The sequence below is a fragment of the Ciconia boyciana genome, chromosome 9 (assembly GCF_034638445.1).
Source record: "Ciconia boyciana chromosome 9, ASM3463844v1, whole genome shotgun sequence".
NCBI classification, from domain to species: domain Eukaryota; kingdom Metazoa; phylum Chordata; class Aves; order Ciconiiformes; family Ciconiidae; genus Ciconia; species Ciconia boyciana.
The window spans coordinates 19607982-19633953 of NC_132942.1; positions in this window are offsets into that span (position 1 = coordinate 19607982).

Consider the following 25972-nt stretch of genomic DNA (forward strand, 5'->3'; position numbering starts at 1 on the left):
CTTTATGCGTTCCAAGATGTTCAATATCCCGGTCGGCCGCAAAGAGCGAGCAGACAGAAAGCCTGTAGTTCAGTGGCGAAGAATGTGTTTCTCAGCCGCAGGAAGCCCAGCCAGGACACATCAGTCCTTATTTAAATCATCTCCCTCAAAATTATTTCTAACCAAAGGATTAAAAAAAAAGTCAATGGATCCACACACAAAAATAATGTTTAAATCAACCGTGGTCCAAACAAAGGACTGACACAGAAAAAGTAAGACCTGGCCAAACCCACAGCTTAAAAACTGTACTGAACTTTATTGAGGGTTCACATGGACCTGAGTAGTACCTCCCAGCACTGCTGTCCTGAGTCACAAGCCTTTTGCCCAGCTATCTTTACAATAAACACTTAACACAAAGTCCAGCACAGATTCTTTCAACAGAAAGGGTAGTATTTGCTACGCCAGATGCTGCTTGCAAATACCACGTGGCCTGGAGTTTCTTGACAGTGAATTATAAGAACCCATGACATAATTACTGCACACTAAAATGCGAAGTGAGATTGCAAAGTATTTCACTGTATCTTTGCAGGACTGGGGCACTAACATCTAAAAGACTGTGGCTTCATTTCTATAGAAAATGGGATTAGCCTCTGAGACTACTCCTGCTCTTAAAACCCAGGAATCTATTAAACCTGTCAGATTCTGCTCTGCTAAACTGGTGTAAATCAGAGTAACTGATGGTGAACTTCTTCCAGATTTACCACCATGTTCCAAAAGGTGCAAAAAAAGCCAGGATCTGTCTTCATCGCCGTTTAGCTAGCTGTAATGATATTTGCCTGGGAATTACTGCTTCTATGATTTAAAGCAGGCTTGAGCTCTCAGAAACATTCTTCAGCTCCCTCCTAGACTAAAAGCCATAATAACAGTATTTAAATGATGCTGTTAAAGCCCAAGAACACGTTTCTGAGTAAAATGAAGAGTGTCAGATCTTGCTACTGTTATAACTAGAAGAAACAGGACAAAGTGCCAAATACCAGCACATAGACCATAAACCACAACAGCTTTCAGCATCTAAATAGACAAATGATGACCACTGTTCCCTATTTTTAACTCTTTTTTAAAGGGTATTTTCTCTGTCACTTATCAACATCTTTTCCATCTGAGGATACCAACCAGGTACTTCTCCGAGCAGTTACTGTGGAGCTTGGCCAAAGCTCCAGCTGAAGAACAAAGTTGGTGGGTAAAGATTAATAAATACTGGAACCTCTGTTTTATCCTTTCTGTCTCATGAAAGGATGGGATTTTTAGAACTATGGTTTTTTTAGAGCACAAAACCTCTATCGCTGTGAAACTGCACTGTTGAGCATCTCTCACTGTTTATTTGTACAACATTTACTGTAGTTGAGTCACATCAGAAAGGATTTGTGATTCTGGAATAATTATAAAATACATAGCAGCTAACAAAGTATCATTTAATAGTAGAAAAAAATGCAGTGAAATAATATGACATTCTAGTTCATTTCTCTCTGCATTTATTGAAAAAAAGTGCTATTAAAACCATATTTTCTTCCTGTTGATTTAGCATATTTTCCTCCTCCTGGAACCTCACTTAAGATGTCTGTTTAATTTTCTTCATCTTTGCAATGCCACAGAAACTTAGCCAAAGCACTTTTTAATCTCAGCCAGATCTGCCTTTTGCAGATCTGTGTATCTGCAGCGTATAGATGAAGTGTGGTATCCCATGGCAACAGCTTAAAAATTATTAACTGCTATGCAAAGTTAGTGATTCCATATTCTAATTAGTCTAAGAAAGAAGCTGCAAGCTGAGATGTGAAGATGGTTCATTTTATGACCTCCATCCTTCCAGTGTTCCATAAAATTATCCTGCCACTTCTGGATCTCATAAACCTGCTTCCCTTTAACATGCCTCCGGTTATACCTGACCTACAGCAGTGCCCTACAACGAAGGCTCAGTTACGACACCTCCAATAACCCAGGTGCTAGCACCCACCACAAGACCTGCTTAGCCAATCCAAACCAATTCACACAGCTCAAACCTCAAAGGTCAGAAACTGGCAATACATTTCAAAAATTTAATGAAGAAAATTAGAGCAAATTACTGTTTTCATGTCAAAATGAAAGTAAATTGCGATCCTTTCTTGGATTATTGGCACCAGTGTTTTTATACGGAGCTGTCGTTCAGCTCACAGTGCTAGACTGTGTGTGGTGGATTTTTTCATGGAAGAGACATTTCATAAAGCAAAGAGGTAATGATTGAATCAATTATTTACTCTGCACTTATCCTAAAAATAAATAATAACCCTAATTTACTTTAAATGTTATGCCTTACTTTAAAAAGCTATGCATTCCTTCCTATGCATTAAAAAGCTATGCATTCCTTAAAAAAAAAGAAAAAAACTGGCAGGAGACATCTATTGAAGATGTATTTGGCATAGAGAGAAAAACATAACTGTCTGCTTACATTGGGGAATTATTACATTTAAGAGTACTGTATGAGGACAGCCCACCCTCTACAGCCAGAAGCTGCAGACCCTGGTTCTGGTCCCGCTCTCTGGTTGGCATCGCCGTGCCACTGTGGCACAGCAGAACTGCCCGGTCACACACAGGCCTAGCAGAAGCCTTCCTCCTGCCCACGTCCACAGCCTCCTCCACGTGAAGGGGATGTCTGGACACAAAATGAAGGTGTTAAGCCATGAGGGTTGTGCTCACTGCCCACGATTTGCCATTCCCATTCTCCTTCAGGTATAAGGTAAAGAGTTTGACAGGAACACCCCAAAGGCTGGGTCTGTCGTATTGGCTACCAAAAAACTCAGCTGGCAAAGCACAGCAAACACACACAACTCAAAAGGAAGCATGTGAGTAAAGCATTAGTAAGCAGAAAAAAACATTTCTGGAGGAAAAAAAGGAAGTAATTAGGTCCAGATCTTCACAGACATACATAGGTGTTTGTTATCGTCTTAGAGATTACATGGATGGTGCAGCTGCAAGTAGATGAGGACCAAGGTAGAAGACAGCAAAAGCAGCAACAATCATGACAAAATATGGTGTCAACTGCATTACAGAATAACGTGTATAAGCATTCGGATTTGGGTTAGCAGGAAGACTGGTATTAGATCCCTCCAAGGCACAAGGGGTGATCAGTGGTAACGGTTTGTCAAAAACTGTGAGAACAAGGTACTCATATTTCAGTGCAATTTTGCCTGTATCAGTGGGTATGGGAAAGAGAGCTATATAGCTCAATATGTACTCTAGTCACTAGCTGTACTGTCTCCTAACATCAAAAAAACCCATATTGCTCTAAGTACAACATAAGAGTCCAACAAATTGAGTCTTAAGTGGAACAGTTATGAGGAAAAGCAAATATTGACTAATGAGTTGGAATAATTGTATCAAGGAATACACTTCTAGCGTAAGAGGGAAAAGCATTGAGCTATGAGAAAAATCCCTATAAAATAAATGCACAAAGCTCTCTGACTTGACATAACACAGTAGACCAATAATGCCAATGACCATTGCTACAAATAAACTTTTGGAACAAATTTCTTCCAGAGGGACATGACTGCCAATTCTTTACCATCCATACTAGGGTTTGTAATGTTGTTTTATTTATGCATTCTTCAAACTGCCCAAACCAGCAGCACACATCAATAGCAAAAAAGAACAAACAACCCAAACTTCAGATGCATTGTGTAAATCCAGTCAGCAAATACTCCTTTCCTGGCATGGTGTCCTCCAACTTATTTTTTATTAAAGAGACACTTAAATAAGTGTTTCTAAGTATCACAGTGGTCCGATTGAGATTCTTCATACATGGATTTACCACTAATGCAACTGAATACAGCAATTCTGCTGAATTATGCAGGTGCCACATCAAGTTTAGTCCAGGAGACCAAAACATGGAGGAAGAGGGACCAAGGCAACACGCAAATATGACTGTGAACAAGGTTTTAATATCTCCAGTCTTAATAGCTTCAGCTATCTTAAATATAATCTCAGGTTTTTAAATAATAAATTCTGCTGAGTTCCAAAAAATTGGAAAAATAGCTTCTTCCTGTCCAGAGCAGTATTACTGCCAATCTATCTGACTAAAAGGCGAGATAAATTTGAGCAAATAAACACCCTTACCACTAATAAAGACAAAATTTAGGAAGAAAAGGATTAAAATACTGTAATTGGTGATGACTGAGGGCTGCCAAAACAATGCAGATGAAGGAGGGTAAATGTTACCCAGTGAAGCATCAGCAGAACTATTTTCCACAGAGAGAGAAATCTTAATGCCATTAGAAAACAGAGGAAAAAGACCATACCTGAAATAATGTATAATTCAAGAAAGGCTCATAGAGAACCCTTTTTGATGAAAAGGGCTCAGTGATTGCTTCCACTGTTCCTGTATTTGCATTGCGTTTGTGTTTGAAATCCAGTGTTACAGTGCCTGAGTCGATCCATGCTGTTTATTTATTTTTAGGTGGGTTTTTTTTTTCTTGATAGCTTCCTTCTTTACTTTTATTAGATGGATAACTAGATGTTAAAATAAATTGGTCCATTACCAGAGGCTGCAACTACAGAGGGCAATCTATTTTCACGCACCTGAAGACACCCATGCTGCTCTGCAGAGCCTGGAAGGACGCATGTGTTCTCTCACTCAGCAAAACCAGCCCACGCTAACATGCCATTCAAGGTAACTCAGATTTAAAGCTGGGCTACCTGCTACCTACATACTCCATCTTCCTTTGAAACAAACAAAATTAAGACCTTTCTGGGGAGAACTTCGCAGCCACAGCACTGTGGGAGCAGGTGGGACACAGAAGGGTCCCCTGGGCACGGCACAGTATTCCCACTCTATGAGCCATGCAGAGTGCCAGCCTATGTCCCTCTCCTGGGGAGGGGGTGCTCCAAACCCACGCAGCACCGTGCAGGACCAGGCACTGACCTCTGCTGTCTACATCCCCAACGAGAGTAATGAGGTAAATAATACTGGTGTTATCTAACTGCATCTTCTGCACTGGATGCACGTGAGAGTGAAAAAAAAGTGAAGCTTGTAGCAAAGTAAGTTGCAAAATTGCAATGCCTGCATGACTGCTGAAACTGTCTCCCGATATTTATACATAGCCTGCAGATATTGGTGGCCCGCAGCTGTTGCTATTGTCATTATTATGTATAAATAATATTACCATAACAGTATATTACATGATGTATACTATTACATAATATGATGAATCTGTAACAATCTCCTATAGGATATATTTCATGCATAAGCTTTTTTATAAGCTAGATAAATATCATATCATATAGATACCATACTAGATGCACTATATGAACCTCTATCTCAATATAGATTAATTATAGTTACAGCACACAGTATTTAATCATACACATGACCTTGCAGTAGTTTTATAAATATTATGATATAATAATCGATATTAATTACTAGTAATAACAATAGGCATCATAGGTAACCAAATACAGGTGCTTTATAATTCCCCATAAGAGTTGCACCATTTAATGGTATAGCATTCAATGGAACTAAATCCTTGGGGGGCATTTGGGTTTTTTTGTTTGAACAAAGAGTAAGTATCCCAAGAGCAGTCACTCTGGTTTATTCTTCATGACTTTATTCACCAGAGTACTCTTTAGCTTAATGGCCTTAATTGCTTACTCTCCATTTTGCCCTTCAAATCCTCCATTTGTATAGCAGCTTTGTCCTTATAAATCCCTCCAACAACCCCATACTCTACTACTCCCTGTACGCTTTAGAGCTCTATTTTCACTCACAATTAACTTGAACAACTTATCATTCATCCACATTGGTTTTAAAGTTTTATGTTTAGTTTTATGTAAAGATATATTCACTCCCACCGAGCCAACTCCAGCACCTCTTTAAAGTTTAGCCAATTTTCCTTCATAGGCCATTTTCTAATAAGCCAGTGCCAGTCTACTTTGTTTAATATATTCCTCATTTTATCTGATTGGAAGCTTTTGAAGTTTAATTCAACTGTTTTTATATCAAACCTCCTACCATAGCTGAAACTTGAAACAGCAATCTTTCTCTACCTTGAACAGGTTACACAATGTCCTTCCAGTGTAGGAAATCCAAACATTGTCCTCCATATCTTTACCTGTTGCTTCCACGATCACAGTCATAGCAAATCCTGACATACTAAATAAAGGTAATAAGCATAACATACTAAGAAGTTATACATAAATGCAATGCAAACTGTGTAAAGATGACAACATCATCAAGCCACCATTCTGTATTCTTATAATCTACCAGCTCTAGGCAAATTGTCCCATAAAAAAACCCAACATCATTGCAACACAATCTCTAAATGCCCCAGAAATCTCCATTTTAACAATGAAATTCCCAGACAGCAACATACCACCCAGCAGTTAATTCTCATTTTTTATTTCCACCGCTATCTTTTCTACAAGGCTTAGGCAAAATTCGCTGAGCACCAGTCCTCTCCTGGACCACAGCCCCCAGAGTGCCCCTTCCTCCCTCCCCCCGTGCTGCAGGGAGAAGTCGATGGGGGACAGGAGAGCAGAGCACTCCCCTGGGGCCAGACCAGCAGAAGGCGTGAGGACCGCAGCCCCGTGAGCACGGCCCGCACAGCACATCTCAGCAGAGGATGTCAGATGTTTATGCAAGGGAGTTACTGGGATGCAGACAAGCAGGTGGCTTTTTTGGCACACCCAGTGAGGAATACTGAAGTACTGAAGATTCCTTCAGCAGGGAAAAAAGCTTGTCTCAGAAAGAACGTAAATGTAATTTCAAAGATGTCTATTTTTCCTTCCTCTGGGCAGGTGTAGGAGAAAAAACCTACTTTGCAAGACAAGCAGCAGGAATGGGGTACTCTCTGCATCATCTGCTACAGATGAAAAGAACCAGTGTTATTTATTAGTGCTCTTGCTTCAGTTGTGCTTCACTTCTGTGAGGTGCATGAGCTCACATACTCTACTGTGAGCAGGAGAGCTTATTCTACTTATGCAAAACACTGTTTTTCTTCTTGGCGTAACGATCCCCAAGGGAGACAGGCTGGCAGGGTGGAGAGAGCAGCAAGGGAATGGGGTATCAGCCTTATGTGAGACTCCAGTACTAGCCTTGCCTTGGATAATGCATGTAAATACACATATAGCAGGATCCTCCAGCATGGGCAAAGCTTAATGTGCATGTCTGACCTGAAATCCAGCAGATCAACAAAATATCTCATTCTCTTTACCACTTACACATGACTGCTCTGGTGGGTTGAGATCTTCGCTCTCCACTGTCACCATGGCTGCAAGCTCTCTCTGCTGTGGGGATTGCCTCCCATCTGCTCTGAAAGGGTGATGCTGCTGCCCGAGGGACCAGTGAACGGCTCTCCAACGGCAGTGCCCACGCTGGCAGACAGGCTAGTATTTACTTGTCCTGCTTATTGTACCTAAGGGATCCACTCACCGCCAAAACAGTTTCGTAACAGGGCTGAATACACAAACCAGCTCAGTATCTAAGCAGCCAGAAGAGTTTAGTAAATAAATTGTCCAGACTTACCAACCAAGTGCAGAGTTCTCCAACTTGTAAAATGAAGTAACTAGTAAGACTGGGGCTTAGGAATAAAAAACATCAAATCCTGAAGTGCCTGCTTTTAAGACCAGCACATTCTGGATCTATCCGTAATAAGGGGGAAAGATTTTGGACCCACCTCTGCTCCCATATGAGGACGTGGGATGCAGCTATCTTGTCCATAGTGGCACTAGTGCAGGTGTGACCAGAGTCGCCCGACTCCCTGCCTGTGCCTACAAGCTGTAATACAAGACTTGAAAGGGAGGATGGCAGCTGGGAGGGTGAGTCACTGGAGGGGGCTGCAGGGAGACAGGTTTGCTGCACGAGCCAGCTCACTTGTTCCCTGACCACATGCCGTAAACTGAGTTTGCACTTCAGAAATGCTGCAGCCTCACAAACTGACCAGCTGAGCAATTTAATCCAGGTGAAGATTTGCATCATCTTTTTTGCATACTTGCCCAAAAAACTTGAGGGCCATCTAACACATGACTCAAAAACAGTTAGAAAATATTAAATAATCACTTCACTCACTCCAAATGAGTGTTATTCTTAATTGCTTCAGGCAAGCTAGCTCAGACTGAGAGCCAAAATACTGACCGTCTATCAAAACAGAAGAACTGGAGAGGAGTATCTTACATTTCCCAGCAGCACCTACCCCATGCATTCTAAGGATGAGCAATGAAGCTGTCACATCCAGGCCTCCTTAGCTGGAGGACAGGACATGTCAGGCAGGATTGTTATAACAGTACCATTCACCAGGACACACAAGGAGGCAATAGTCACTTCCTGGAAAGATACTCTATTACAAAACTTTTTCTATTTTTTTGGTTTTACTATTTTAGCTCCAATACCAGTATCTATAAAATAATCAACACAATTATGATTTCAAATTCTACATCTATTTATTCAAATTATCTGCCCTTGTTTTCATACAGTGCATAGATTTTTACAGAACTAGCAAGTCAATCTGTGCCCAATAACTGGTAATAGGTAACTCAGATAAGGAGATGGTACAACTATTGAATTTGTGAGGCGCAGATAATAAAGATAAAATTACCTTGAGCACCAAGCTCTACCTCTGTAAGTCTATAAAGTTATAACTCCCTCTAAAACCCTAAATGTTAAAATGACGATGCTTTCCAATTTATCATGTTACCAGCATACTTGACAGGAACAGTGGCACTTAGCAGTGACGTCCTTTTTCACATTATAGCTCTGTCCACACAATGCTTCACCAATTACCTACGCTGACACGTCTGCATAATACTACTGCACCGACCCCAGCTATACAAGTTATCACATAGAATATATATATATGCCACTGAAAAATGAACACTGCCAATGCTTTACATTCAGTGATCACAGAAGCTTTCATTCAAAGCTAGGGTCAAGGGAACACAATGGTCTTTCCAACATTAATGTGTGGTACATAAGAGCTGTTGGTAAACACCGAGCCCAGAAAAGGGCCACAAAGATGACAAAGGTGCATCTGTCATAAACGGAGAGCCTAAGCGAGCTGGCACTGTCTAGCCTGGAGCAGAGGAGGCTCAGAAGGTCTTATCAGTGTGTATAAATACCTGATGGGGGGAGTAAAGAAAAGGGAGCCAGGCTCTCATCAGTGGTGCCCAGTTACAGGATGAGAGGCAACAGGCACAAACTGAAACCCAGGAAATCCACTTAAAGATACGAAAAACCTTGTTTTTATTGTGAGATGGTCAAACACTGGAAAACCTGCCCGGAGCAGCTGTGGAGTCTCTGTTCTCAGTGCTAATTCAGGATCTGACTGGACACACTTGAGAGCCACATGCTCTAGATGACCCAGTCTGGACAGGGGGACTAGACTAGGGGACCTCTGGGGGACCCCTAGTCCAGTCTGCCCTGCCAACCTCAGCTATGCTGAGAGTATGCATTGATGAAATAGCAAAGCTTGGCTTTACAGGAGCTTGAGTCCTCTGACCCCCCACCTTCCATGGATCTCATTTCATACTCCACCATGTACCATGATCTTCCCTCCCACTTAAACAAAACATATCTCATGGGAAGATCAGGTCATCGTGAGCCAATGCCAATATAATCTGGATGATGAACACAGCCCACAGAAGAGAACAGGGACGTGAGCTATCCCAGCTTCAAACCTGGAGAAGAGCAGCAGCAATGCTATTAGAAGCTCATATTTCTGTTAAAAAGTTTTGACATGTCGGTTTTTCTTTTACCAAAGCTTGAGGAGCAATTAGAACAGGTTGTCCTGTACAAAGCAAAAGTTCATCACTTGCCTTTTTACAGGGAATTAAATCCCATGACAATGTTAAAAGGAGCTCAGTTATAAAACTATTGCTATTAGATCTATAATCTGTAATGCAGTAAACAAAATGGATGATTTATAAAGAGTTATAACAATAGCTCACTTAGAAGGACCACATTCCACGTCAGCCTGAAACCCTGGCCAAAGATTACTCTTTTATAACACCATGGAGCATTGCAGAGGGCATGCACAGCTTGTTAAGAGGTTCCAGAAATGATCAGGCATGTGTCAAAACCACTAATCCTTCAGTGGTCTCCCAGTGCACCTGCTTTCTCAGCACTGCACACATTCACGTGTTTAGGCTGCTGAACTGCACTTCACCAGCTCTTCTCAGGTACCTGAAGAAGGAAAATCATACTGAACGCTAGCAAACAGCATTCAGTATCAACCAGCATCATCTTGGATGCATGTCAGGTGGGGAAAAAAAAAGGGGGGGGGGGGAACAGGCTACAAAGGAACAGATAAGAAAAGGAGAAAAGCTGAGTCATTACAAGTTGATGAAAACTTTAGAACAACAGAAGATACAATGGAGATTTAAAAAAAAAAAAAAAAATCCCAAATGTGTAATTTACAGTACCTGGCCATGATATTTTTACAAACAGACATCTTACCAAGACTGGTGTTTTCCATCTAACTAGTCAGCAGATCCCCTTTTTCCATCAGTGGAAAGAAAACATTTTCAGGGAGCAATTTGCCTCAGCTACAAGGAGTTTTATATACTAAATCAGATGATCATATACTGACATTGTCATTTCTCCCTTCCACCTACAAATATAGGCTAAGGGGACTAGACAAGATGTAGACATTTGAAGTTTGGGAAAATAAATACAATTTTTAGCATCTGCTTTACAATACTGATAATACTTAAGATATGCAAACCCTACTGAGAGACACTTTAAGAGGAACCAGTATTAGGCCCTAAATCAGCATACTTACCTGCATACTTTGAAACCAATGCTATTTAATGTTCCAGCTTGGAGCAGTAAATATTTGTGTATCCTTTTCTTCTGAAGAACATTTAAAGGCTTCAAGAGAAGTCAGTGAAATACTGTATTTACTCCCCTAGCAACCTCTGGGACAGCAGGCATTTATATCAGCAGCACTGAGCACCAAGAGAGGAGAACATTGGGTCACCGCCTCTTCTGCCTTCAGACAAGAGTGCTCTAATTGCCAGTAATACAAACTGAAAAGAGAATTTTCTGGTTTTCCATGGTAGAAAACCTTCCACAAGACAACAGAAAAGCCAAAAATGGATTTGGGAATGGAAAAAACAATCTTAGCCCTAAAATTATAGTTTGCTAAGGAAGCAAATAAACGCCTTCTTGAAAGTTTGTGCAGGATAAACCCTACACGTGCTTAAAACACACAAAGAGAGAAAAGTACCTCAGCCCACTATTCGTGCGATAACCAAGGAGCACCAAGGGAGTAATTCAAGTCTGGCGGGTAACGTGTCTCTTAAAATAGCCTTTAAAACACGCCTGTGACACACAATTTACATGCACGAGAGCCTGCAGCAGCTCAGCACACACTGCAGTAGTCTGCTGGGCGAGCCCTGGCAGGGCTCACGTCTGAAGCAGAAGGTCTGAAGAGCTGCTGGGTTTCTGCAATGTGTTAGAGAAGCAGAGACGAACATTACAGCAGGTGACAGGGTTACGGAGGTGTGATGTCCATTAGAAGCCACTTAGCTTTATGACACAATACGATTTGGCACTGGTGCGAGAGGATATGCTGTAAAAGCCGGCATGAATTACATTACAATGCGAAGAGGGACTCATTAAATTAGGAATAGGATCTCTCATAGAAGCCAATACGCATCAGACAGAGCTGTGGAAAGAGTTCATTGCATTAGAATATAAAAAGGTGGGCTGTGACATTTCGATTTGTTAAAAAAGCCAAAAGGCATCACATGAAAAGGGCCTATCATCATGTTACAATGTGCAGTAAAAGCCAATATAAATTGTGTTATGATTTTAATAGGGTAGTCATTGAGTTACAACACGTAATTGAAGCCAGTAGGTCTTACGTAAGGCTGTGAAGCGGGATCTGTTATCTTCGTAACAACACGTACAAACCGCGAGACTCTGCATGATGATATGAAATGGGGCTTCTTGAGACTAAACGAGAAGAGGATTTTTCATGCTTATGTTGTGTTATACAATAGAAGCCAACAGAAAAATGAATTATTATGTGTGGAAAGGGACACTTCCTAACCATATGCAATAGCTATGAAATAACAATTCCTCCTAAATGGGACAGGATGGATGTAAAATTAGCAGCACTACAAAATCAGGCCTAATAGTACAATAAGGAGGGGGGATTCACTCGGGCTGTTGTTTGTCTGAAGCCAGCATGCAAGACAGTGTGAGGTACTATTCAAGCCATAATGCTGTTTATTTTGACAAAAAGTTACTATAGGAGCTTCTGAAGATAGTTTTTGTAAAAACTAAGCATATTTTCCAGAACAAATGGAAAAGAAACACTACATTAACCAGCAGAGAAATTCCTCGTGCAGGTATAAATGCTGGTAGCCGCACAATTTTAGCAACGATATTCCCAATGCACCTGATGATAATGCTAATTTGACTGTACTCCCTGTACTTACAGCTACACCACCCTCAGGAACCTGGAGCAGGGAGCAGACAGATGCCAGATGTGCTCCTTGACTTGCCATCATGCATCTGCATTGCCACCTGTAACAGACACAACCTGTATTCCCCAACTTTACTGTCTTCAGATCCCATGGTCCTTGCAAGCACACGCATTGCTGAAGACTCATAGACTACACCTCACCCTTACACCTAGTTTTACTGACCCTTATGGTAAGGGGTAAGAGCAGCAGGTTGAGGGGAAACTCATGACATTTTGTTGACAAATAATAACTCTAGTGTTACAGGCAGCAACACAGCAATGGGAAGCAGGTTGGGATGGTCATACTACACCCGTACCATCACAATATAAGCTGGTACAGACCTAGATTTTCCTCTCCACTCTTCCCAGAGTTGGCCTCAAGCCTGTCAGCATCGCTAGTGGTCATCACCTGCACTCACAGCAAAGGCTGAACTCAATTCTGAGTCTCCCCCCTGAAAATCTTCTTTCCTGTGTATATGCTTGTAGTCTTAAATGTGGACCAGGTATGAACCCGCATACTGGCACAGACCAAAGCTACACTCAAAGGTAGCATGCAACCTCTAGGAGAGCCCTAGAGGAGGACGCAAACTGGCAAGCAAATTCCCAAGTGATGCTGATTACTAACTGGCATGAGAAGTAAAGTTGTCACACAGAAAAATGAAAGACTAGTAACACATTTTGGAAAAGAGGAACAAGTTTCTCCCCCACATGGTGCAGGGGAGCCTGGCAATGCAGCAGCTGGTTTTCCTGCTTACCTCTGTAAAGGTCCTTTATTTGTTCCCAGGCTTGCAAGACTTGATTACCAGGGCTCCACCACATGCAGGAGGACAGCTTTGGTACCTACTGCAGTGGGTGAAGCATGTAGTAAGCTAGCAATTATTTAAATCAATTAGCAAGCTACATTTCCAGTTAGACATCGAGCAATGTCAGGAGGTTTCCAAGAGTCTGTTTCTTCTCATGGTCTTTTTCCCCCAGTATGTTTTTAATTATGGCCAATGCTAATTTTAACGAGTTGTCTGCTTTCAGTTCTGCGTGACTATAATGTTCTCCAGCTGATTTTAAAAAATCAGAATGTTTTAACTTTTCAAGCTGCCTTTTCAACAAAAACAGCCGACTGTTAAATGGCTTGGCAGCCAGCCGCGCTCTGCAAACTCCACTGTGCTGCATTCCAGGCAGCCCTGATCCCTCTGCATCTCGGGACAGATCCATGCACCCGCTGCAGAAAACCCTCTCGCGCCTGTTAACCCCTCCTCTGCTGGGCTACACCAACACAAACACACATTAGCTTCACATAGCTGAATTTTGCATCTGCTTTTTCTTACTCAGATTAATTAAGCTTTGCGATATTTTCAAGGTATAGGAAGCATTAATAGATTTTAAAGCCAAAAAGAAAAACTTACGATCCCCTAGCTAACTGCCCACACAACACAGCATACAAAATTTCACATATTATTCCTGTGTCAGGCCAAATCTTTTTGGTTCAGATAAGATATGTTTTTAGAAAAAGGTTCAGTCTTGCTTTGAATCATCCAAGTAACTGAGAAATGGCTTAGCAATTTTTCAGCAAGTTGTCAGTAGTTCTAATCAAACACAGATAAATTAAATGGGAAATCCCCATCTCTTCCAAGAACAGAGGATAGCACTTAACTTGGGATTAACTTTGTTTAGAAAAGGAGACAGATTTGTGAAGCTCATGTTAAGAGCCTTCTACACACAGTTGTGCTCATAGGTGAGGTTAGGGGCTGGCAAGACGGATTACCTGCAACCTCCAATCATACCTGTGCCATAGAGGTGTTAATACAAAGAATTTCAGTGCTGAGTACACTCTTGAAATATTACCTGAATACTTGGCTGATGGCCTGAGTTCTTCATCTGAAGGTCACATTACAATTCAAGAGCACTCAGGAAACAAATTGTGCAACGTTGACTCTGTTGTTATCACCTGGCCAGACTTTCCCACTTCTAAAATATGTACAGCACATGCAATCTTCTACCAGTTTTGCGTGGTAGCTCCCCCACCAAAGCAAATTGTCACTGCTTTCTTTCTTTTTTTAAATTGTATCACTTATATATCTCTTAAAGAAACTTGAAAGGAAAAATTGTAAATGTTAACTTAGTTAACACAAAACTGAAGGTATACAAAGTTCATTTTTCACTACAAAAAAAGTGTTCTGTTCTCTTTGAGTCTGTATGCCTGCTCTAAAACTGTATTTTGTCCTTGTTTATTTAAGACTTGTGCTATCCACCTGAACCTTTTCACTTTTTTCCACAGCAAAAAGTAAAATTTAATTTTTCAGAAGCAAATTAAATTTTCAGACTTTCCAACCCTGCAGGAATTTTATACATCATCTCAACAGTTCCGAAAAACCTCTGATTTTGAAAAATACCCATGTGTTTTTGCAACGAAGCCAATGGAAAGTCAACCATTACTGCACACACAAATAAATAAAAATGTACATACAAAAATACTAACACAACAGAACATATGAAGTTGTGATGAAACGGAGCTGTTGGCTGAAAGGAGCACCATTAAGACTTATCTGTGCACTTACTAATTACCTAAGCTTTCAGCAAATTCTACATTAAGTATCATCTTAAAAGAAAGAAGACGTCTTTCCCAAAGAACGTCTTTCCCAAAATGACATCTTTTTGACCCCCAAGTTTTGGATCATCTACCTTAACCCTACACTGGTAATAAAGAAAAACAACAAGATTTTCACTATTATATTTACAATGAATAGTACCTCTTTCTCCGACCCACAGCATAATCTCTCATGAGCCTGTTTTATTTTGCATTTAAATATTAGTCAGTATCTTATTTCTCTCCAGGCACACTACAATTTTGTATCAAAGTTAGTGTTTTCATTATTTCTTGCAAACTGAAGGCTAATTCACACTGTAATGAAATTGTACAGCTCAGGTATGTTCACAAAGCATGCCAGGCACAATCTGTCAATGAACTAATATTCTAAGAAAGTGTGTATGTCATAAGGAACACTAGATATGAAAAACAAAATTTTCAAACGTGTTATAGCTATTTGAGAGTGGACCCAAATGATAAACAGAGCAAACCATCTGGACAGAGCCTTTCTGAACCACTTACTGGGCTAAGGAGCTCAAGAGACATTGATCCGAAGAGATGGCAAATCCCGAAATTATTTTGAAAGAAAATTTCCCCTTGTTTCCCACTGAGCTAGCAAACTGCTCAGGTTTATGAAAAAGAAATATGCAACCTAAGAGACTTAATTATTATATTATTCTTTTCTAGCACACAAATTAATTAAATTTCTTCCAGTAATGCTTTGGATGCAGTTATGAACCCATCCTTACTTGGCCATGGCATCTTCACAAAACAAGGCGCTTGGGCTCCTGTTTTGAAAACAGGAGCCCAAGCACCACCTTAATGGTAGTTCTACAGAGCTACACCATCCTTACAAAAGAAAGAGAGAAAACAAGCCTGAATCAAAGCCCACTCAAATGGAAATCCCTTTGAATTTAACATGAGTTGAAATAGACCCTATATATGTAGTCAACACGTGTGCCTGCATATAAACACAGTATAGCCACCTAACATATCCTTTTCGTGCCATCATTGTCTCAGACATCTTAAGGGGAAGCATCTAACATTACAAATTAATGAGTGATCTATATACTTGTCATTATTCATGGCAATAAAACATTATAATGCTCTAAATAAGTAAAAACATTTTTGCAGCTGCTGCAAATGTTTCATTCCTAGATGTAAGCTTGGCTGAGAGCACAGGGATCTCTGCCTAAGTGTCAAATTCACAGTGAGGTAATTAGCACATTCAAAAATAATATATACCTAATGCAGTATGCTTTAGCCAATGTTTTAATGTGACCAATGCTGATAACAAACCACAAATACAAATGTTTCCCAGGCTGCTCCCTTCCAGACAGGTAACTTTATCCCTTATCCCAAAGGTGTGGAAGAGCAAGGATGAAGTGTTATAGAATTGGAATGACATTCCGCATTACAGATGTGTAAAACAGCTGGGAAAATGATGTCATTAAAAATACTTTGCCACCTCTGCTACTTGCTCTTGTTATTAAAAGCAGACATTAATTTTCTTTAACTAATCGCACTGTGTAAACCTGTTGTGTCAAATCCTCAAGTATGTTCTGTTCCTAATTAGCAAAGACAACCCGCAGCTGCTTCCCATAAACTTCTCCGAGTGGCTTTGAACTTGCCATCCTGCAACTCAGATGTGTTTTGCTTCTTAAATGCACATTTTTATCTGGATAACAGAGTCTTCTTCTGTTATGAAGAAGCCCATTAATTCTTCATGTATGAAGAATCCATACATGCTCTATTCCAAACCCAAGGCCCATGGAGCTTGCATGGACCACAACAGAAAATGAAATGGAAATAAAGCCATAACACTTTTTCTCCATCACAAACACAGACAAAACTTCAAGTCAAGTCTGCAGACTAGCTCCACTTCTCATACTGAAGTCAACCCAAACATCTATTGAGCTTCTTGGAACACCAAAGGTGGTTCCAAATTCCCCTAAAAAACAAGAAGAGTATCTCAGTGGCTTTCAACGGAGCCAAAATATAGCTTCTATTAATAAAGAGGAAACAAAGTACGTGCTTTAGAAAATAGGGGCCTTAAATATTAGTATTGTTCTAGGTTCTAATAGTGTCACCTTTCCAATGCCGCAAATCTAAATACTCCTGTGAGCCCACCACGCTAAGCTTTCATGTCCACTGTACTAATTGCAGGCAGAGTTTTCAGATGTACTCAACATGGTTCAGCCAAGCTCTTGCTGAAATCCCCAGTAATACACCTGTTGACTTTAAGAAGAGCAAAGTCAGGTCTATGTTGAGAATCGAGTCCCATCCCACAGACACATGCATTTTTTCCTTGTTTTAGTTTTGTTATGATAGTAGCCCAATATACCCGTATTACTGATTTTGATTATTTGTTTACAGGTACCCAATGTACCCTGAGTAACAGCACATGATCATCCTAACAGCCAAGAGTTCTCTACTGTGGTCTGTATCCATATACTGAATATTTTCTTTCCAATAACAGCGTAGTTCTGGATTGTTGTTCAAGAGGAAAAAAATTGACTACATATTAGTAAACATGGATAAAAGTAGGCTATTTGATAATCCTATTAAATTTCAATAGGTTTTAAATAACTCCAGCTGACAGCATTACAGCTGTTTTACTTAGCTGTGCAGCAGGATACCAAGCCAAACAACCATGCAGTGTCTCTATATAATGACTGGCAGTAGCCCCAAAAACATGCACTCTTAAAAAAAAAAAAAATTCTTAGCCTGCATTGGGACTACCAAAGAATAACCCAATACAGTTTGTAAAAGGAGGATTAGATAGATATATTCCCTCTGCTTTAAAATTACAGCGAGATTTTCAAAAATTCCTACTGGATTCAAGAGCTCATGGCTTCTTATAACGTCTTGTAACAGCACAGGGTCACAACTGCTGCTGGCATAGCTCCACTTAAGCTAGAAGATAATTTAGTTCCCACTAAGATCTAAACAAGATGTACTTTTTTTCCCTGAGTAGGGGAATGCAGCAAGAGACACTCCATAACAAACATGGAGCTCTGACCTAGCCCATTAATAAACATGGACTTCTGAAGGTTATCAGGCCAGAGTAACCAACCACTCCTCCCATGCTTTTTATAAGGATGCAGTATTGTAGACATCAGAAAACTCTAGTTAAGCATTTACTTCTCTGAGGTCCATGTGAGTTAATTAGATATGCAACACATACACCAAGTGACTGTAGCATCAGAACCTTTTTTAAGTCATCGCTAATCTAACATTGCAGAGGCACTGAAGACAACAACTCTACTGGCCTGAATTTGACCTCAGCCCGGTTTTTTGCTTGCTGGGATTCTTCAGACTTCAGAAACATTACTCTGCACTTACATTGATGTAACTGACGTCAAGCACTGATGAGTACATATTAACTATTACAAACACTTGTCTTTTTTTGACATAACAGATACCCAGAATTACAGCACATACTCAGAATTGCGTTTTCCATTTCTCCTTTTTCCAGTGCCTTTACATCTATCTCCCACCAGATTCATTAAGAAATGCAGGTGCATTCCTTTTTTTCCACTAAAAAAATCAAAACAAAAGGTAAATAAGTTATACCCTTATTCTTACACTATTATTTCTTTTGGAAAAGTTTCACATGTGCAGCTCATTCTCCTAAAAAGCTGTTGCAAATGAATGTTCTTTTTCCTATCATGTTCAAGCTGAAAACAGAAATACAACCAAAACAGTGTGAACGGTCCTTTTGTTAAGAAGACTTCTTGCAGACGTTTTTTTTATCCCTCAGTGGGTCTAAAAAAAAAGGTGTAAAATGCTCCCTAATAGATTGTTCCTAGAGTGAAGTCAAAAGTCTTTCAGCATAAGAGCTGAACACTTATTATTCCTGGTAGAGTCACAATAAAAATGGAAAAAAGATGAGAAAATCCCTTACTAGAAAAATCTTCACAGCTAGAAAACTCAAAGCTCTCGGCAGAGGACACAGCTGCCTAGAGAGGAGAAAAGCAAGGATAATTCCTACTCCATCATATTCACTTGGCTGTAAAACTACTGAACCTTACATTTTCCTAGTTTGCTTCTACTATTGACAGCAACTGGCTACATTTCTGCATGCACTAAAGACAACCTTTTGCAGTCAAGCTAAAGAAGGCAGAGATGTAAAAAATACTCATTTTCCTTGCACTTCTAGCAAAATCTTAACAACAACAAAAAAAGATATTTACCTAAATAGTCAATATTTTATTCAAATCAAAATGAATATTTCACTTTTTCAAGCTTTTAAGAATGATTTTTCAGAAAATAAGCTACAAGTAGAAGGGACAAGCGAGACAGGAAAAGCTAAATCCCTGGTCCTTTTGCCAAGTAGCAGAAATTTAAAAGCAAAATGCAAAGTCATAGCTATTGAGGTACCTTCTCAGTGGCTGCAGCTGTACTACACGTGTGCTCCCCTCCCTATCCATCGGTCACATCCTCACACACCTCTCTGTACACCTCCTTACTTGCTGGCCATACAGATGGTATGCAATTTTGCAGCGATAAGGGTAGTAATTAGGCATGTTCTGTAGCATGGAATGAACTTCAGGACACTCTGTTGAGAAAGCTCCACAGATCTTATGACACCAGTCTCAAAGATTAAACAAGTAACTAGAAATTATTCTTCGGATTTGATCCTAACAAATAGCTGATACGTAATCAGAAGGTTTACTGATTCAACCTGCCAAGTTAATTTTATCTTGAAAATAGTTCCTCTACGGAAGGAGACTTTCTGCCATAAACACTCAGGGTGACAAGTTGTCCTGATGGATGTTTTCTTGTCACATCTCTTAACACAAAATTCTGTTGGGTTTTGTTGCAATCAAATTATACCTTTTGCTGAGTAATCAGAATGTGCTGAGGTGGTATTATTTACTGTCCGAGTATTACATTACTTATTTGACTTACAAAAGATATTATAAATAAAACTCTCTAGGAAGAAAACTTTTTTTTTTTACCACTTTTTTTTCTTATGATATATCTAAGGATTGAAACTCTTTAAATGTGATAGGTCATGTGCTACCAGGTGCTTCCAGTACAAGCAAAAAAACCTGCATCTATCAAGAGTTCCTGGACCAGGTTGGTTGTTTTCTTTACATTGCAGACTCATCAGGAAAAGTGAGTTCACAATAATTGCTGCTTTGGTTTTACAGCCCTGTTTACTCTTCATCCCAGCTATACTTCATGTCTTGAGTTATTTAGCTCCTATCTTTGCAAGGTGTGAGAAGATACAGAAACACCACAGTTTGGTAATTTATAAGCACACCTATTCTTTGTCCTGGGGACACGGGATCTGTCCTGAAGACAACACACAGATCCTCTGCCAGTGTGCAGCCGTGATTCACTTTGTCAGCAGTAGTCCAGGGTGGACAGGTTTGTTTAGATTAATGCTATCATTGCTGGCTATTAAGAAAACCTTCGGTCATAAACTAATTTGACAGGAAGAAACCATTAACATTCTTCTCTTTATGACCACCCGGGATCTCTAAAACTGACACACACAATTTGGCTGAGACTGTCTCAAAAGAATATTTAGGTCAAAATTCAAACTACTGTATAAATGCACACTTCAGCACAGTTTTCACTAATTTTCTTCTCAATGATACATCACAAATATCGGTGGCTTGTAACAACATGCCTCCTCTTTGGATGTAATGACATCAGAACAACCAGTCTTTGCAAAAGAACTTCGGTGGGAAAGCATTGTTAAGGAGCACAGTGAAGTGTCCCACCTGACATGCATGTCCATCTGAACATACACAGCAGTAACAGAGCTCAGGGCATGCTATCAATGCAGACAGCAGTAACAGAGCTCAGGACATGCTATCAACCAGAGCACCAAGTCTCACAGCTGAGCTGTGAAAAGCAGAAAGGCATCTCCCTACGTGGAAAGACAGCGAATCAGGAAGAGATGGGTATCCCAGAAAGCAAAGAGAGCCCAAAAAGGCAACGGGATTGCCATGGGAGAAGCGGGATCAAATTACTGTTCCATCAGTTGGTGGTGGATGGAGTTAAGGCTGAAGAAGAAAGGACAGGAGCTGCTTGCCTTTAAATGACATTTGTAGACAGTGATAGGTAAAGACACTCTAGAACAACTTCAAGAATGGCTTTTTGTTTTCGTTTGGTCCCCCCCACCCATTAGCTCTTTTCAAGAATAAGACTTTTTAACTTGCAGTTTTAGGTTGGCTGGACAGCAGGCTCCTTCGGTTATGGGGAAATAAGTTATTACAGTTGGTAGGTCGGAGCTGCTAATAAGCAACCAAATACAGGAACCTCCTCAATGACAGCACAGCTCAGAGCGCTGTACTCATACACTGAATCATGAGTGAAAGTCTACTGGTCTGGTTTGGATAACCTCTGAAACATTCAGATGCTTTTCCAAATACCCTTGGCTTGGAAACCAGGCTGGCAAACTCTCCCTAGCAGTCTGATTTTTTTTTTCCTTTGGCAAGTTTTCCAACGCTTCCTGGTTTTGGCTGGGATGGCAATACCACAAGAATGGTCTTCCTCGCGTATTCCAGAAGTTTCACTTCCAGTCCCACCTCAAGCTAGGGTGTGCCGAAGCATGCGGAAAAGACAAAATATGAAACACTGCTTGATCGCACAGTAGTCTGGATTTTCTCACTGTATATACTGGCTAGAGGGCTCAGTTGCTATAGGGAACAGCTAGCCTGCATCTTGCAACAAACTATTCTGTAACCATCAATTCAAACAACTAAATGATACAGCTATACATTTTTAATGTTCCCATTATTAAGGTTTCTGAGACCCATTACAAAAAACAGAACTGGGTTACCTTTTTATTTATTTGGTTGGTTGGGTTTTTTATCCCTAATGGTCCTTGTTTTCCCCATTTTCTTCCCTTCAGTCCCACTACAATGCTCAAGATATAGGCAAGACATGTTCTGCATGAGTTCAATAGTATTTATACCCAGAACCTATAGAATTTAACACAGTCATTAACAAGCCTGTAATGGTACTGAATTCACTTTAATAAGCACATACATACTGCTTGATTTAGGGACCAACTCTAGACACTCAAGTTTCAAATCTTGTACCAAACACTGCAAGCAGCGTTTCATTTACAAAGAGAGCAAACCGAACAACTGTTAACATTCAGGCACTCCCAGCCTGTCCTGCGCTGCTTAAGATCAGGGAGAAGAGCTATGAAGTTGCAGCTGAGCCTCTGTCAGGTGGTGGGATAGCTGCTCTGCCAGGGCTATGATATTATTAGTAACTATGGTCTTAGTAAGGTCCTGTGTACTGCAGCCATCATACAAATGGCAAGAATTGCTCTACAGCTAACAGATGTGTCACATTTATCTGGAGAAACCAAATTTTGTACTTTTCCATCATTTTATTTACATGAGAGTGATTACACTGTCAGTTATTGCAACATATATCCTCCCGCAACAGCTCCACTACAGGAGTACAGGTTAAAACTCAACTATTTTGGATAAACACTAACATTAATAAAGAGCCTGAGTACCTCACGTGTTAATTTCTATGAAAACAAATCAGTGCAGAGCACCTGGAAGCATCAATGGCAGCACTTTACCATTCACAGGACCATACCAAACATGTGTCACAGCCCTGGGTTTCCTACATGAGGCAGTGCAAACCTCCTGGTGCAACAACGGACAAAGGCAGAGCAACTCATAAGTGAAGCACTTCACTGAAAGGAGGGCGAACAAAAATTCCCAGTGTATTTCTCCACTCAAATTAGCCTGTGTTCCCCATAGTTTTTGCTTTTTCAAAATTTTGATTCAAAAGCTTCTCACCATGGAACATAAATGTGTCAGAGGACTTCTGTTTACACAATGAAGTACTGGATTTTTCCCTTTTTTGCATGTTTTTATTTTTATTTTTTCAGGCAGTGGACATCATCATCTGCTATTCACTGATGCTGGCAATCTGTAGTATGTTCTCATCATATTTACGCTTATTCTTTTGAGTGCTAGAGCAAAGGCATTCTTCCCACTAACAAAAAAACAGACCATGTGTTTCCTTCTCTTACTGCCTTCAGTAGCGTACGAGAACTTGTTAAAAAATAACTGCCATCATTAGAGACTGCTATTACAGAAGCAATAAGAAGTTCTTCAAATTCCTTCTCCATATTTTTCAAATCTGGGGAATCTGGCAAGTCCCAGAAACTGTTCTCAACACTTCACAGGTTTCCTAACTGACCCCAACAGTTGTCTTATCTTTCTGAATTGGACCTTAAGTTTCTGCAAAGGCATAATTCATGAAGGGATAATAAAAATGATACAAACTGATGAATTACTAAAGCAGCACAAGCAAGTGAGCAGTATTTATTTTAGGGGATACTCCCATTGATCTCAGGGTAGCTAGAGACTGAACATTTGACATCACATTTACAAACATTTTATTTCTTCTTACTGTCTAGCTTTGAATATAAAGCTAAAAGGTTAAGCAGGAATAAAATGCACACTGTTACAGATGCACAGGACAGCAATTTAACAAGCACTTCAACATGTGCCTTTAACTTTGAACATGTGTTTCAAACCCACTGATTTCTTTGGGACTGAAGTACATGCTTAAGAGCTTTGCAGAGCAGGGAATAGCTACGGGATTACACATCCATTTAGAGTTGATGTATGTGGCCTAGTGCTTTCCAGAACAGACAGTACATAGAGAGTCAGATAGCTCAAACAATCAAAGTGCTTAAGTTTTGTGTTCAGAAATACTTTCCACAGTACCTGGCATTACAAAGAGATGTAGGTCTTAATCTGTTCTCATTTTTCCTCAGCCATCTGTTGCTTCTTGGATTTACAACTTTTAAAACAGACTGACAAATTAAGGAAATTCCTGTCTAATTAACATTAAGACTTTCAGCCTTATCTGAGGCTTTTCACTGCTGTTAGCACAGGAAAGACATTCCCACTACCTAGATAAGCTCAGTTTTTCCAGCCATTGCTGTGTCCTCTGAACACCCATTTTAGACCTCTCAGAGCAGAAAAAAAAATTTTAAAAGACACTTTAAAAGTCAGGCTGAGCTTCTGTAAGAACACTGGTCATGCCATGGCAGAGTAGGTATGGTTTGTTGTTTTGGGGCTTGTTGGTTTTTTTGTTTTGTTTTTTTTGTAACTAGAAAGCAATGCAGGATAATATAAAAGACGTAAGTGGACACTCGGTTGGCTCTAAAAGCAGGAGCAGACCTGTTCTTCTCAGACATTCAGTGAGTCACAGATGATCTGTGATCAAAGCTGAGGGCAGAAGAGAAGACTACATCTCCATTACCTGCTGGTGTCATCCTCAGGAACAGCGCTCTCTCTCTGTAGGAACAGTTCAGAGAATTTACTGTCCCAATTACCTCCCTGCATGAGGCTACTGTATGAATCAAATAGCCTAGGAAAAGGAGAAAACCTCACTCCTTTACAGAAAGTCATTGCTGAGATGTCCCAGGCACATTACTCGACTTTATGCTGGAACCATGTATAGGGATGAGTCTCCCTCAACTACTACACACCAAGCTGAGCAAATCATTCGATGAGGAACCATGAGATCTCATGGTGTTGACTGTGGACTTGTGTTTTCCAGATACCAAGGGACTACAAATGCAACAGTGTGAAGGCTGTACTACCTACACATCCTCTAGCACACTGTGAATACACCAGCTCTGTTAGTCCACAGCATGGGGACTAATTAAAAGTCTCTAACTAAAAGGGACACGTATTTGCATACCAAGAAGCCTCCAATTCAAGCATGGCTAGCACATAACTAAAGCAATTCTAACTTACTTCAGAAGCTGGACTAGTCCCATGATCAAGCAATCATAAAAATAGCTCTAAGTAACACTTGTTTCACCTCCCTGGTCTTGGTTCAAACACAGCTTGGCCAGAGCAGAAAACATGGGCCACAAGCTTTTTTCTAAGCAACATCTGCCTGAGATCCAGGGGATGGAAGACAATTTTGGCATTTTCTGGGAAATTCTGAATTTCTGACGCATGAGAAAAAATTACTTAGCATGATAAGAAGGACACATATGTTTCAAAGGAAAGCATGGACTTCAGTACTGTCATTGAAAACAGCAGCACCGGGCAATGGTGAAAAGTGTTGATAGGCCTGCATTATCTGTCCGGTAACTATATAAAGTCATAGCATAAGTCATCACAGCCACGTCTCCAGAACAGGTTACTGTTCTCATTAACGTACTCCAAATTCAGCAGTTCCTGGTGGGGTGGGCAGTATCACAGCTGGGTCTGCTAGGTAGTTTCTTGATACTCAATAATGTCTCACCTTGCAGTTGTTGCCTCGGTGTAAAATAACTCCTGAAACACACAAAGTATGTTTAGAGAGGAGACATTGTTTTATTCTGTGCAGGGTACAAGGTGGAATATTTCCACAAATCGAGCATACTTATTGTAATTCTCTTCAGTATTTATACATGAAAGTTAACACACCACGCCTATCTAATACATAATCATTAGACTAACTAATCATCCTCTTCTTCCATTGGTCCGTATTTTCTCTGCTTCGATTTAAAGCTACAGTGTGATTTTAATTCACTGCGCATGCTCACAAAGAGTAGGGGGGGGTAGTCCTTTCATTCCTCAATTGGGTTGGTGGTCGCAATCTCCACCTGCTGTCTTTACCCTTCCCCTAGTTACTGTGATTCCTGTTGTTTTCATGGTTGTTGTGTCATCCTTTTATCTTTACGACTCTCCCAGTAAGAGGATGCTCCTGTTATTGGTCTTTAGGTGTTACAGCTTCGCTTTAAGAGAAACATGTGCTTGTTAGTAAAATATGCAGTGCCCGTACCCTCTGATCTAGCTTAGACACTATGTATTACCTTGAAGATTCTACAATTCTCATATTCTCGTATGCTAGTTTCTATTCCTGTGATCCCTTCTTAGCTACTAATAACTCTTATACTATTTCTATTTTTTTATAA